This window comes from Telopea speciosissima, chromosome 9 (assembly GCF_018873765.1).
Source record: "Telopea speciosissima isolate NSW1024214 ecotype Mountain lineage chromosome 9, Tspe_v1, whole genome shotgun sequence".
Taxonomy (NCBI): Eukaryota; Viridiplantae; Streptophyta; class Magnoliopsida; order Proteales; family Proteaceae; genus Telopea; species Telopea speciosissima.
Genome location: NC_057924.1, coordinates 22,372,173 through 22,384,969, shown reverse-complemented (window position 1 = coordinate 22,384,969; position 12,797 = coordinate 22,372,173).

Below are 12,797 nucleotides of genomic sequence, written 5' to 3'. Positions count from 1 at the left end.
ACACTTACTTTTTAAGACATTTTTACCCCTGTCATTGCCTTCTCGCCTAGGCATCCTCAATTCCTTGCAACCCTACCCTTGTCCCAGCCACCGCCATTCTCTGCTACCCCAAGTAACAGAGGAAAAAAAAAGAGATTTTTTTAGAGGGGAACTGCCGAGGAAGGAAAGAGAGTCACTGTTTTGTAAAACTAAACTTGTTTTTATCTATTTTTGTTAACTCAAACATAGGGCGAACAGTTTTGTAAATGAAAACCCAAAAGTGACTAATCATGTAATTTTCGCTTTTATTAACCAGTATTCCCAATAAGTTTAACGAAACAACTCTGGGACGAACTCACACGAAATCAAAAGCAATCAATCAATCCATCTTGTCAAAGATTCCTAACTAATTGGACTTGCAATCTACACCTAACTAAACCAAACCTATATTGGCCATATAATAGGATTATACCCTTTGAATGGTGTCATGTAGAAATAGTGAACCATGATGGTTCTCCTGATTGCCGCCGAACTCCATATCAAGCTTCGCTCAGCTCTGTCGAGCCTTCGTCACGCGCTTCCAGAGTAGTATGAAACACAAGAAGACGACGGTCAACCTCCTCAGCATGAAGCAAAGGTCTGATGAGTCGATCCGAGCATTCATCTCCCGCTTCAACAAGGAATCCTTGGACATCAAGGATTTGGATGAGGCCACGGCCCATACTGCGATGAGCAACGGGCTCGCCGACATGGACCTCATCAAGGACTTGGCCCAAAAGCAGACTAGAAACATGGCCGAGCTCTTGGAGAGGTGTAATGAATTTGTAAATATGGCCGAGGTTCTCCAAGCCCGGAAGGGAAACGAAGGCCAAGCGGATAAGAAAAGGTCGACGACTGATGACCGCAAGGAGGACAAGCGGCCCAGGATGGATCGCAGAGCCGAGAGATCGGACCGAGCTCGGAGCCCCGATTACACCCCACTGAATACCTCATGCAAGGAGATTTTGATGCAAATATAGGACGGCGGGTACATCTGTCGGCCCCGACCGATGCAAGCTGGGTCATCTAGGAATCCCAACAAGTATTGTCAATTCCACAAGGACACCGGTCACGACACCGAGGATTGCTATCAGCTGAAAAGAGAAATCGGAGAGTTGATAAAAGCGGGCCACCTGAAGCAATATGTCAAGGGAGGCCATGAGGAGCGTGGGGGTCGACGACCAAAAGACAGTGATCAAAGAAGAGCCAAGCTGAGGCTCAAAAATAGGCGAACCGAGCGAGACGAAGATAAAGCCCGAGCTGAGAAGAAAGAGGACGGGTCTAGGCCGAGCAGTGATAAGGGAGCTCCCATATACACTATCCTCAGAGGGCCTAGATAAGAGTCTACTCGAAAGGCCAAGGTGAACGAGCGGTTCGTCGGAGTCGTCGAGATGCCCACCAAGAAGCTCAAGCCAGTGGCGACGATCTCCTTCACCGAGGCTGACCTCGAAGGTATAATTTTGCCTCATGACGACGCTTTAGTAGTGCAGGTAGAAATCGCGAAGAGACCCATCCATCGAGTATTGGTCAATACCGGCGCATCCGTGGACCTTATGTCGCTAGACGCGTTCCGATACTTTGGCTTCGGCGACAAAGCGCTCAAATCGGAGGACACCTCACTTCACGGGTTCTCGGGAGCTGCCACGACAATCAAGGGCTCAATCAACCTACTGGTCACGATCGGACAAGATCCATGCCAGGCGACGATCCAGGTCAAATTCATGGTAGTACGGTAGGTAGTGGCTTTCAACGCCATACTCTGCCGCCCATCATTGACCGCTCTCCAAGCCATCATCTCACCGACGCACTTGAAGATGAAGTTCCCTACTGAGAACAGTATCGACGAAGTTCAAGGTGACCAGAAGAAGGCACGGGAGTGCTTTGCTACTTTTGTTAAACAAAACAAAGGCAATATCCGAGGAATGGCAATGTGCGTCGAGCACCTCCCTAAGGATCAGCGAGTTGAGCTCATCGAAAGGAGAGGATGACCCGTGGAAGACCTGACCCCATTCCCCTTCAACGAGGAAGACCCAGCAAAGGTGGTCTAGCTCGGATCATTGCTGAACGAGGATTAAAGGAATCAGCTCGAAAGTTTTTTAAAGGCGAATGCCGATGTCTTCGCCCAGTCGACTGCCGACATGCTGGGCATACCAAGGCATATAGCTGAGCACCGACTCCATATGGATCCAAGCCAAAAGTTGATCCAGCAGAAGAGAAGGAACTACGCCCTTAATCGGTAAGCCATGATAAAAGAAGAGGTGGAGAAGCTCCGCCGATCAGGGTTCATCCGAGAAGAAAAATTCCCGACCTGGTTGGCTAACGTCGTTATGGTCCCCAAGTCAAATGGAAAATGGAGAATGTGTGTCAACTACACCGATCTCAACAAGGCTTGTCCAAAAGATGAGTACCCGCTACCTCAGATCGACCTCTTGATCGACGCCACGGCAGGCCACGAGATGCTGAGCTTCATGGACGCATATTCTGGCTACAACCAAATCATGATGCACGAGGAGGATGAGCCATACACGACATTCCGAACTGACCAAGAAAATTTTTGCTACAAGGTCATGCCGTTCGAATTGAAAAATGCCGGAGCGATATACTAGCGGCTCGTGAACTATATATTCCGTGAGCAGATAAGAAGAAACATGGAAGTATACATGGACGACATGTTAGTGAAGAGCTTGAAGGACGAGCACCACTTGGTCGACCTGGAAGAAGCCTTCGGTGTATTGAGGAAGAACCAAATGAAGCTGAACCCCGCCAAGTGTGCATTCAGCATGACCTCGGGAAAGTTCCTCGGCTTTATGGTCTCTGTCAGAGGCATCGAAGCCAATCCGGCAAAAATCAAGGCCATCCAAGAGATGGGCCCTCCGAGGGCGATCCGAGAAGTACAAAGACTAAACGGGCGAGTGGCGACGTTGGCACGATTCAAGTCAAGGTCGGGCGATAAGTGTCTGCCATTCTTTAAGCCCCTCAAAAACATCCGAAACCCGAAGGACTTTGTCTGGTCGGACAAATGCCAATAAGCTTTTGAAGAACTGAAGAAATACTTGGAGAACCTACCCCTTCTCAGTCGACCCGAACCAAAAGAGGAGCTTCAAGTTTACTTAGCCGCCACCCCGGTGGCGATCAGTGCGGTGTTGGTTAGGGAAGAAGGCCGAGCTCAGAAGCCTATATACTACATCAACCATGTTCTTGTCGATGCCGAGACGAGATACTCCAGGTTTGAGAAAGTAGCATTTGCTCTTGTCACAGCCGCAAGAAAGCTAAGGCCGTACTTCCAAGCTCATCTGATCATGGTACTGACCGACCAGCCACTCAAGAAAATATTACACAAGCCCGACGTTTCGGGTCGGCTGATCACCTGGGCGATCGAGTTGAGTAAGTATGATATAAGCTATAGTCCAAGGACAGCGATAAAAGGACAAGCCCTTGCCGACTTCATCATCGAGTGCACAGGGCCCGACCTCGAAGTTGGGGAAGAGAAGATAGCAGAAGAGGCTAGGGCTAAGGCCGACCCAACCTGGACCATGAATGTCGATGGTTTAAGCAACTCCGGAGGAAGCGGAGCTGGCTTGATCCTGGTGAGCCCCGAGGGGTTTCAGATTCAATATGCCCTAAGGTTCAAGTTCCCCGCCTCGAACAATGAGGCCGAGTACGAAGCCCTCCTAGCCGGACTTTGAGTCAGCAAGGCAATGGGCGTAAAGCGATTGAAGGTGCGAGGAGACTCCCAACTCGTGGTCAATCAGGTCAATGGAGACTATGAGGCGAAAGACGAAAGGATGATAGCTTACCTGAGCCGAGCACGGGATCTGATATCTGAACTCGAACACTTTGAGATGACCCAAATACCGAGAAAAGAGAATGCCGTGGCTGACTCCCTGTCAAAGTTAGTCGAGGCCGACCTTCAATATCTGAGTCGATCAGTGTACATAGAGATCTTAGAGAAGCCATCCTTGCAAGAAGAAAGCGTAAAGCACTTTAAAGAGGACGGGCAGACCTGGTTGGACCCCATTGTCAACTACTTGGAGAATGACCAACTCCTGGAGAACCGAGACGAAGCAAGAAAGTTCAAGTTCCGAGCTGCCAAGTACACCATGATCGACGGAGTGCTCTACAAAAGAGCAATCTCAGCACCTCTTCTTCGATGCCTTGGATCGAAGGGAGCCAAGTACGCCTTGGGCAAAGTACATGAGGGAATATACAGGAGTCACATGGGTGGCCGAGCTCTGGCATACAAAATACTTCGGCAAGGATTCTATTGGCCAAGAATGCAAGAAGAGGCCATGAGGTATGTGAAGACGTGCGAGAAGTGCCAGCTGTTTGCACCAATTTCGAGCCGACCAGCAACAAAGCTGACCTCAATGTTGAGCCCAATCCCTTTCGCTATGTGGGGGATGGATATTCTCAGAGATTTTACCCCGACGTCGGGAAATAGGAAATACGTGGTGGTGGCGATCGATTACTTCACTAAGTGGGTCGAAGCCGAGCCCCTGGCAACCATCACCGAGAAGAACATGGAGAAGTTCTTTTGAGATACGGTCATCTACCGGTTCGGACTACTAAAAGTCTTCATCACAGATAATGGCACGTAATTTAACAACCTGCCCTTCCGAGAGTTCTGCGAGCACTTCTACATTGACTTCCAACCCGTCTCAGTAGCTCATCCACAAGCAAATGGACAAGTAGAAGTGTCCAACCGAACATTACTCGCCGACATTAAGAGAAGGTTAGATGAGGCCAAAGGAAGATGGGTGGAACAGCTCCCAAGTGTCCTATGGGCATATAGGACGACGATAAGAACACCAACTGGGGAGAGCCCTTTTCGCCTCGCTTATGGGACCGAAGCCCTCACCTCAGTCGAAGTTATGACATCGTCATACCGAGTGCTCAACTTCGATGAGAAGACCTGTGAAGATGGGCTGAGAGCCAACTTTGACTTCCTCGACGAAGTTCTAGAAAATGCCCTACTCCGGAACACGGCAAACCAACAGAGGATGGCAAAGTACTATGACTCAAGAGTAAAAGAGCGGCACTTCCTTCAAGGGGACCTCATCCTCAGGAAACTCAGCGCATCCCATCCAAGGTAGCAAGGAAAGTTAGCACCAAATTGGGAAGGCTCGTACATAGTCTCTAAGCAAATTCACCCAGAGATGTATCGCTTGCAGACTCTGGGGGGCAAGAAGGTACCGAGACCTTGGAACTCAAAAAATTTGAAGAAATTTTTTCAATAATTTTCTTAAGTATTCTGCTCGGCACAGCTCATGACAAGCATTTATGTATTTGGCTTCAGCCTCGACATTCTTGATTCAATGAAATAAAGTGTTTTCTCCACTTGCTTAGCGCACTTGCAACACGTCGGGCAGACCAAGTCGTAAGATCGGTCCTCATAGACCTGGCCGACCTCAAAGACCAACCATCATAGGTCGGCAACCAAGTCTTAAGATCGGTCCTCATAGACCTAGCCGACCTCAAAGACCGACCCTCATAGGTCGGCAACCAAGTCATAAGACCGGTCCTCATAGACCTGGCCGACCTCAAAGACCGACCCTCATAGGTCGGCAACCAAGTCATAAGATCGGTCCTCATAGACCTGGCCGACCTCAAAGACCGACCCTCATAGGTCGACAACCAAATCATAAAACTGGTCCTCATAGACCTGGCCGACCTTAAAGACCGACCTTCATAGGTCGGCAACCAAGTCTTAAGACCAACCCACAAAGACTGGCCGACATCTGAACCAACAAGAGCAAACTCTCCCCATGGTCGAGCTGAACAAAGTCTAAAACTAAGCTAAGGCATTACGCTCAGCCAGGAAGGCTGCTCGGCCACCCAGCCGCTTATATGATAGTCGATCTGATTTGACCGCTTGGAACAACAAAGTAATTAACCAAGGCGAAAGTCATCCTGACCTCGAACATGGCATGGCCGAACCGATGACCTAGTAAAGCACAGCTAAAAAATAGCCAAGTCCTTAAGCTCGACTAACGGAATGGGTCATCAGCTCGGCCACAGCATCAAGTGGAACAATATACACAAGGAAAAGTAGGCTAAAATTGCCGAGCTAAAACACTTAGATAAATTTTGAGAAAAAGAGATTTTCATTCAGTATAAGCCGACTGCTCGGCATGGTTACAAGGTGGGCAGTTTGGCCCGCAAAAAAAAAAAAAAAAAAAAAAACAATAATAATTACATCTCAATCTCCTCGGCAGTAGACTTAGAGGCGACCTTGGCGACATCCACGGTGGTATGCTCGGCAAGGAGGTCTTGGGGCTCAGCGTCGAGGGCGAGGGGGTCGGCCTAGGTAGGGTCCTCAATTGCCAGAGCCTGGGTGACCTCAGCTCCCTCCTCATCTCCCAACCCCTCAGTAAAAGTAGTCGCATCATCGTCAAAACGTGAGAGATTGAGATCGGGATAGGCTGCCTTGATCTCGGCCAAGAGATCAGCCCAGCCTGCCTCAAAACCCTCGGCATAAGGAGGCTTCCTAATCTCATGGCACACGTCAGCGTACTCCTTCGATTGGAGGTAGTCGCTGATCACCTCGTCCTGAGCCAGGGCCAGGTCCTCCTTGGCCTTCTCCCTCACCTCATCGAGCTGAGCCTGCAGAGCCTTGGCCTTCTCCTTCTGCCTGGTCACCTCGACCCTAGAGCTCTTCAGGTCAGCCTCGGCGGCAGTAAGCTTCTCTTGAGTCTCCCGACGCCTCTGAACGGCATCCTGAGCATTGTGGTAAGCCTTTTTACACTAGACACCCAGGGAGAGGTTCTCGGTCAAGAGTCGCTCAAAACGAAGCATGGTCTCCACTGCCTTGGTGAAGCCCTGCAAGAAAGCATTAGAACAAAAGTCAGGTCGGGTTACACAGGTCGGATCTAATCACAAGAGCCGAACAGGAAACTTACCATATTAAAGTCCTGAAACAGGGTGGAGAGGAGCTCGGGGTCGGACAGCGCCTCGAGCTTCTCCCTGTCAGTCGGTAGCCGACCTGCGTCCAGCCATTCCTTGGTATACGTGGCCGACATCAATGCCGAGTCCCCTGGGAAGAGGCGCCAGGTCGGCCTCACCGGAATGTTGCTGGCCAAGGCCCTTCCCAAGACATATCGGGAGATGTTGGGGGGTGAGGCCACGGGCGAAAGGCCACCACTCGTCAGATTGACCGAGAGCTTCTGACACTTGGTATCTCTCGGTGGGCTCCTCTCACCTTTTCGGCCCTTCCCTTTCCTTGGAGACCCCTCTGGGTCCGTACTCTTCTCGGCCTCAAGGCCGACCATGACGTCTGGCGGGCTAGGCAGCACGGCCTTACCCTTGGGGGCCTTGGAGGACTCACCCTGGAACTTCTTCTTGGCATTTTTCTTCCTCCGGTCCACAATGGTCTCGGCCCTTAGCCGAGTTGTATCCATTAGGGGAATATGGTCGACCACTGCAAGAAAAACAAAACGTCAGAAACAAACCAAAAAAGAAAAGAAGACTAAGTAAAGGGGTCAGCTCGGGCGGCAGAAACAGGCCTGGCTCGGGCTCCTACCAGGGGTCATATGCCACCTTTAAAGGAACCCCTCATCCTGAAGCTGGAGGACATCGAGGGGTGGACGCTGGGGGATCAAGTCGAGCGAGGTCAGCTCATTCTCGGGGAGAGGGCTGTTTGGAAAGGAAGCAAAGAAGAAGCGAGGCTTCCAATGCTTATTGAAGCTCGATGTATCGACCAAAAATTTATGGCCGCCCAGGGCCGCACTCTTCCCAGATCGACAGCTGAAATAGTACCACCCCTTCTCTGGAGACTTCTTCAAGAAAAAGAGCCGAGAGAAAAGTGCCACGCTTGCACCTCGGCCCATCTCATAAAATAAGGCATAGAACCCATACACAGCCAGCCAAGAGTTCGGCACCAGCTGACCTGGGGACAGGTGGAAGTAGTCCAAGATCTGGTCCACCAGTCCGAGGACGGGGAGCCTGAACGCGTACTTGAAAGGTAGCTCATATAAAGCCACCTTGCTGGGCCTGATGTAGCAGGCCATCTCCCCTGGGTTAGGAGCTCGGACTGGATGTCCTTGGGGATGGCATAGGTCGTCCTCAGATAGTCGAGGTCAGCATCCGTGATCGTGCTCGGAATGGTGCCGACACTCCCTTCTTCGAGCTCAGGGGCATCAGCGAATGAACTGACCCAACCAACCCCCACTTCTGAAGAATCGCCCTCACTTGACTCCCCATCATCGGACGAGGACGATCCAAAGCTCTCAGCTCGGTCCCCGATAATTGGTTAGGCCACGAGGCCGAACTCCATTGGCAACGGAGGCTCGGTAACCTCGGCCTGACGAGGCTTCACTACATTGGGCTCGTCCAAAGTCTAGCCCAACAAGTCTACTATGGGAGAACGAGCGGGGAGCTCTCGGCTCAGACTCGCGCCCTCTGCCGGGGACTACTACCAACTGACATACTGGGCAGAGAGGACTTACTGGTTGAAGAAGAGCTGAAGATGAACTGAACACGAGCGAAGCAAAAGTCGAGCTGATCACGAACCAGAAAGAACCGAGCGCTGCAGAGCTAAGAAATCCGAGCTTGCCGAGAAGTCAATAATTTGGAATAGTGAAGAATGAACAGGGAGGAGTCGCCTATTTATAACTCTGGGGCTGAACTGATCCAATGGCCAAGGAGAGCTCAGCACGATTCAATGGTCCAGATCAAAAGACGATTCAAATTCCCGAGCCTGCCATAATGACTCTACTGACGTGGCACTGACGCCCAACTGTCAGACAGTACAATGTCAAATCCCCGACAAAATGAGTTTGGCTCGACGGTAAGAATCTTTCAGATGAGCAGACCAAGAAACTTCACTTATCAGTGCCGGGCCGATCCCTGATGAGTAGGGGGGGCCTGTGATAAGGCATAAAACACCCCACCAATCAGAAGCTGCCACATGGCCGAACCGAGCTCGGCGGAAGACCGGGTCGACCCGATCTTCGATGAAGCTTACTACTTGGCCGAGCTCGTCGGACACATCCAAGTCAATCGGACGCTTAACTAAACTTGTATGGGTCGGACGAGGCCGACCCAGTGGGCCGAGCTCTTCGGCCGATCTCTGGCTGTACGATACGGCAGACCAGTACCAACCCAAAGATCCCCCATCGCGATTGAGTAGCAAGCCCGCCTACCCCACGGTCCAAGCCTACTCAGGTCGGGCTTGATTGGAGCACCATAGCGCGGCCAAGCTCACACAACTAGTGATGACCCTCAGGTCATACATGCCGGGGCCGAGCTCCTAAGCCGAGCTTTGAGGCCGACCTCCCATATCGAGCCCTCCTTCACAGAAGCTACCATAACGTCCTACCAGGGATCGCGTGGCCACGTCAGCACATCCCGGGAATCACGGGATAAGGATTGAGCCACGATCCCGGCGCAATACGAAATTATACTTTACATGGGCTCTTACCTTAATAAGAGTCTGACCCCAAAAATAGCTCTCCACTCCGCTCTACGCCAGAGAGCCTTCCAAAAGAAGGACTCCTACCATACTAGGACTCTTCCAACCGCCTCATCTCATCCTCACTCTATAAATACCCAGGTATGGAGCACCATTCCTCATCTGACATTAACTAGCAGTTACGCTGTTGCACTGGTGATCTAACTTTAGCATCGGAGAGTCCTAGGCCAGAGCCACACCGACTCTCTTGTGCTCATCACTTGGTCTTTGCAGGCTCATCCGTGGGCGAACCAAGCATCGGAGATTTCCACATGCAACAATATAGATAACTATTAAATAATAACCAAGGCCATAGACATTTGGTTGGAGATGGAAGAGATTGACTGATACATGGATTATCACACCAAATTTCTTTTATCCTCAACCCAATGGAGGCAGCATGGGTTAATCCTTTACGATCGTAAGAACATAATGTTTATGTTCCATCGTTAGCAGTAATGACCCTGCATCAAAAAACCTAAACTGTCCCTGAATCAAGATGAGAAAAGCCCAACCAGCCATAGTTAGTCTCGAGGAACTAAAACCTGCACAAATTAAAATACGATAATCATAATAAGGTATATGAAACAATAAAGGACTTAATTCAAAATGTGAAATAGCGGGCATGGAATCCAAAATAGAGAAGGACGCAGAAACCAGATTCAAGTCCCCAATCCATCTTTGAATAGCCTTCAAAACCCTAGAGGGGTCAGGCTCATCCGAACCGATAACAACCTTATTTTTAAAAGTCCAAATAAAGTAACAAGTAATTATAAAGACGCTAAAAAACCAGGACAACATAATCTTATCAGACCAAAGCTAATGGTAGAAAAAAGAACAGAACCGACTGAAAGTAGCAAATCCTAGACTTTCAGGCCTTAATCCTAGTGGTCCTGCAGCCTAGATTCGTTTGACCCAATCACAAGAAAGGAAAAGGTGCCATAGAGATTCAACACCATTTCCACAGAGAGCACAGGTGGAGTCAATCTGGATCCATTTTGATAGAATATCCTTGGTTGGAAGTCCTGCATTGATCAAACGCCAGAAGAAAAGTTTAAATTTGGGATGGAGGCTAAGATTCCAAAAAAATTTCTGCCAACTAACAAAAGCTCAAGAATTAATGGCAGAGGAAGATAAATAATTAGCAGCAGCTTTAGTAGTAAACTGGCTCGTTTTCGTGTTACTATACCACCACTGATCCTCTGAAGGGGAACACTTAATTTTTTTAATATGATTTATCACAACAGGGGAAAGATACTTATGTAGTTGATCAAAATTCCATTTGTTTTGAGTGATAAAATGACTTACCGGTAACAATTTATCAATTGGGGAGATAGGGAATAGAGAAACAGCAGCTTGAGAGAGATTACCTGGTAAAGAAGGCACCCACTTATAATACCAGAAAGAAGTGTTGCAGCCATTACCAATACGCCGGAACACCATACGTTCCAAATCCGGTATAACATGCGTGATGCTATTCCAGGTCCACGAACCCTTCTTGGCTCTTGTGGCAGGGTCAAAGATACTACGTTTAGAAAAATATTTAGCTTTCAAGACACGAGCCCAAAGAGAGACCGGTTCAATAATTAGTCTCCAACCCAACTTTAAAAGGAGAGCCCTATGGTGATGATCAGCCTTTCTAAAACCCAACCCCCCCTCAGACTTGGGACGACACATTCTATCCCAACATACCAGAAAGAAGTGTTGGGCATTAGGCATTTACTCATTTAAGTTTTAGTAGGGTTTGATCGGGTTGGGTTCGGGTCTAACGGTCAGGCTCAATGGTGAACCGTCGGGTTAGACCGAACCAAACCGAAACCAAATGCCCTCTAAACTCCCATACTGAAGCCGATCCAATAAGAGATCGGTCCGGTGTGGTTCGGTGTAATTCGGGTTGGATCGGTTCAGTTCATGTATTGACACCCCTACCCCAAACCCTAGGGGTGTCAATTCCAGGCCCAACCCAGTAGAATCGACCGAGCCTACCCAGATAAAGCCCTGCCCGGCCCGCCCCGTTTATTAAACATGTCAGGCTTAAGCCCAACATGTTTAGTTTAAGCCTGACACGTTTAGTAAGTGGGCGATCATGGTGTGGGGTTTTAGCCCGTCGGGCGCCCGACCAGACCAACCGAATGGTAGCCCAACCTAGCCCGACCCTTTTCTGTTCCTTTCAAACATTGTTTAGCCCTTTCTCTACTTGTTAATTTTATTCTATATGGCATATTTCTATTGGGTATTGGGAAAATTCCTTGACACGCACTACTAGATTCTAAATGTGGCATAATCTTGTGCTTCATCAACGTTCTCACCCCTCAGTCTCTTCTCAAATCCAAAACCCAATTTGCTGCCCCAACTCTCTCACTCTCTCTCAAACACAAGAATGAGCAGTTCTGATGCTCATGAGGTGTATTACCACTATAGTTGACTTAGAAAAAAAATTAGAAGTCAACAATAAACCATAAGCATTGTTCTATAATTCAAGCTTTCATGGTTACACTCTACAATATCCATTTGGGCTGTTTGAGTTTCTTCAGTTTAAAGTCTTCACAGAGAGGGTGAGAGATGGGAAATCCGAATTCGAATTCTCCTCCTTCAATCCACCATTTTGGTCACCCACATCCCTTGGAGTTACAAGTCTCTAATCCCAAACAAGTACCCATGAAGGTTTGGGTTTCATGTGCAAGTTGCAAGTTTAATGCTTCTTGAAAAGTGATAAGTTTTTAATTTTGAATATGGGTTGTTATTCATGTAACAAGGGTAGGTTACGTTTGGAAAATTAGCAAAACAGTGAAAAGACCAATACATAATGAACAATGATACATAGAGGGATCAATTAGGTGGGCAAAATAGACATTTCATTTCCTTTTATTAAAATCTCATGATTATATTGCAAATTGACATTTAAGATGGCATTTTTGTCATTTCATAAGATACTCCTCTGCAACCATTCAATGAAATAGTTGGAGCTCTGTCGTCATCTCTCTTCATTCCCTCCGGCGACCTCCATCTATATGGTGATGCTTTCATGCCCCAGCCCCGGCAGCGACACTAGGTATGCTCTCTCTTTCTCTCTCTCAATTTGAAGAACCGATTGTATGCTTAGTCCCAATCACATAACACTACCTTCTTGAGCAGCCTTTTAGTATCGAGATTGGGGGTTTGCTTATGTGAATTTAGTTGGTGTTTATTAGATGGATGAAGAGCTAAACTTGATTGGCTTAATCACCACTGGAACTAATTGATCTTCTAGATTACATGTTTTGGGAGTTTTAAACCCTGGAAAGAGTAAAGTTGTTGTGAATTAGATGATCTTCTAGCCTTATACCCTGAT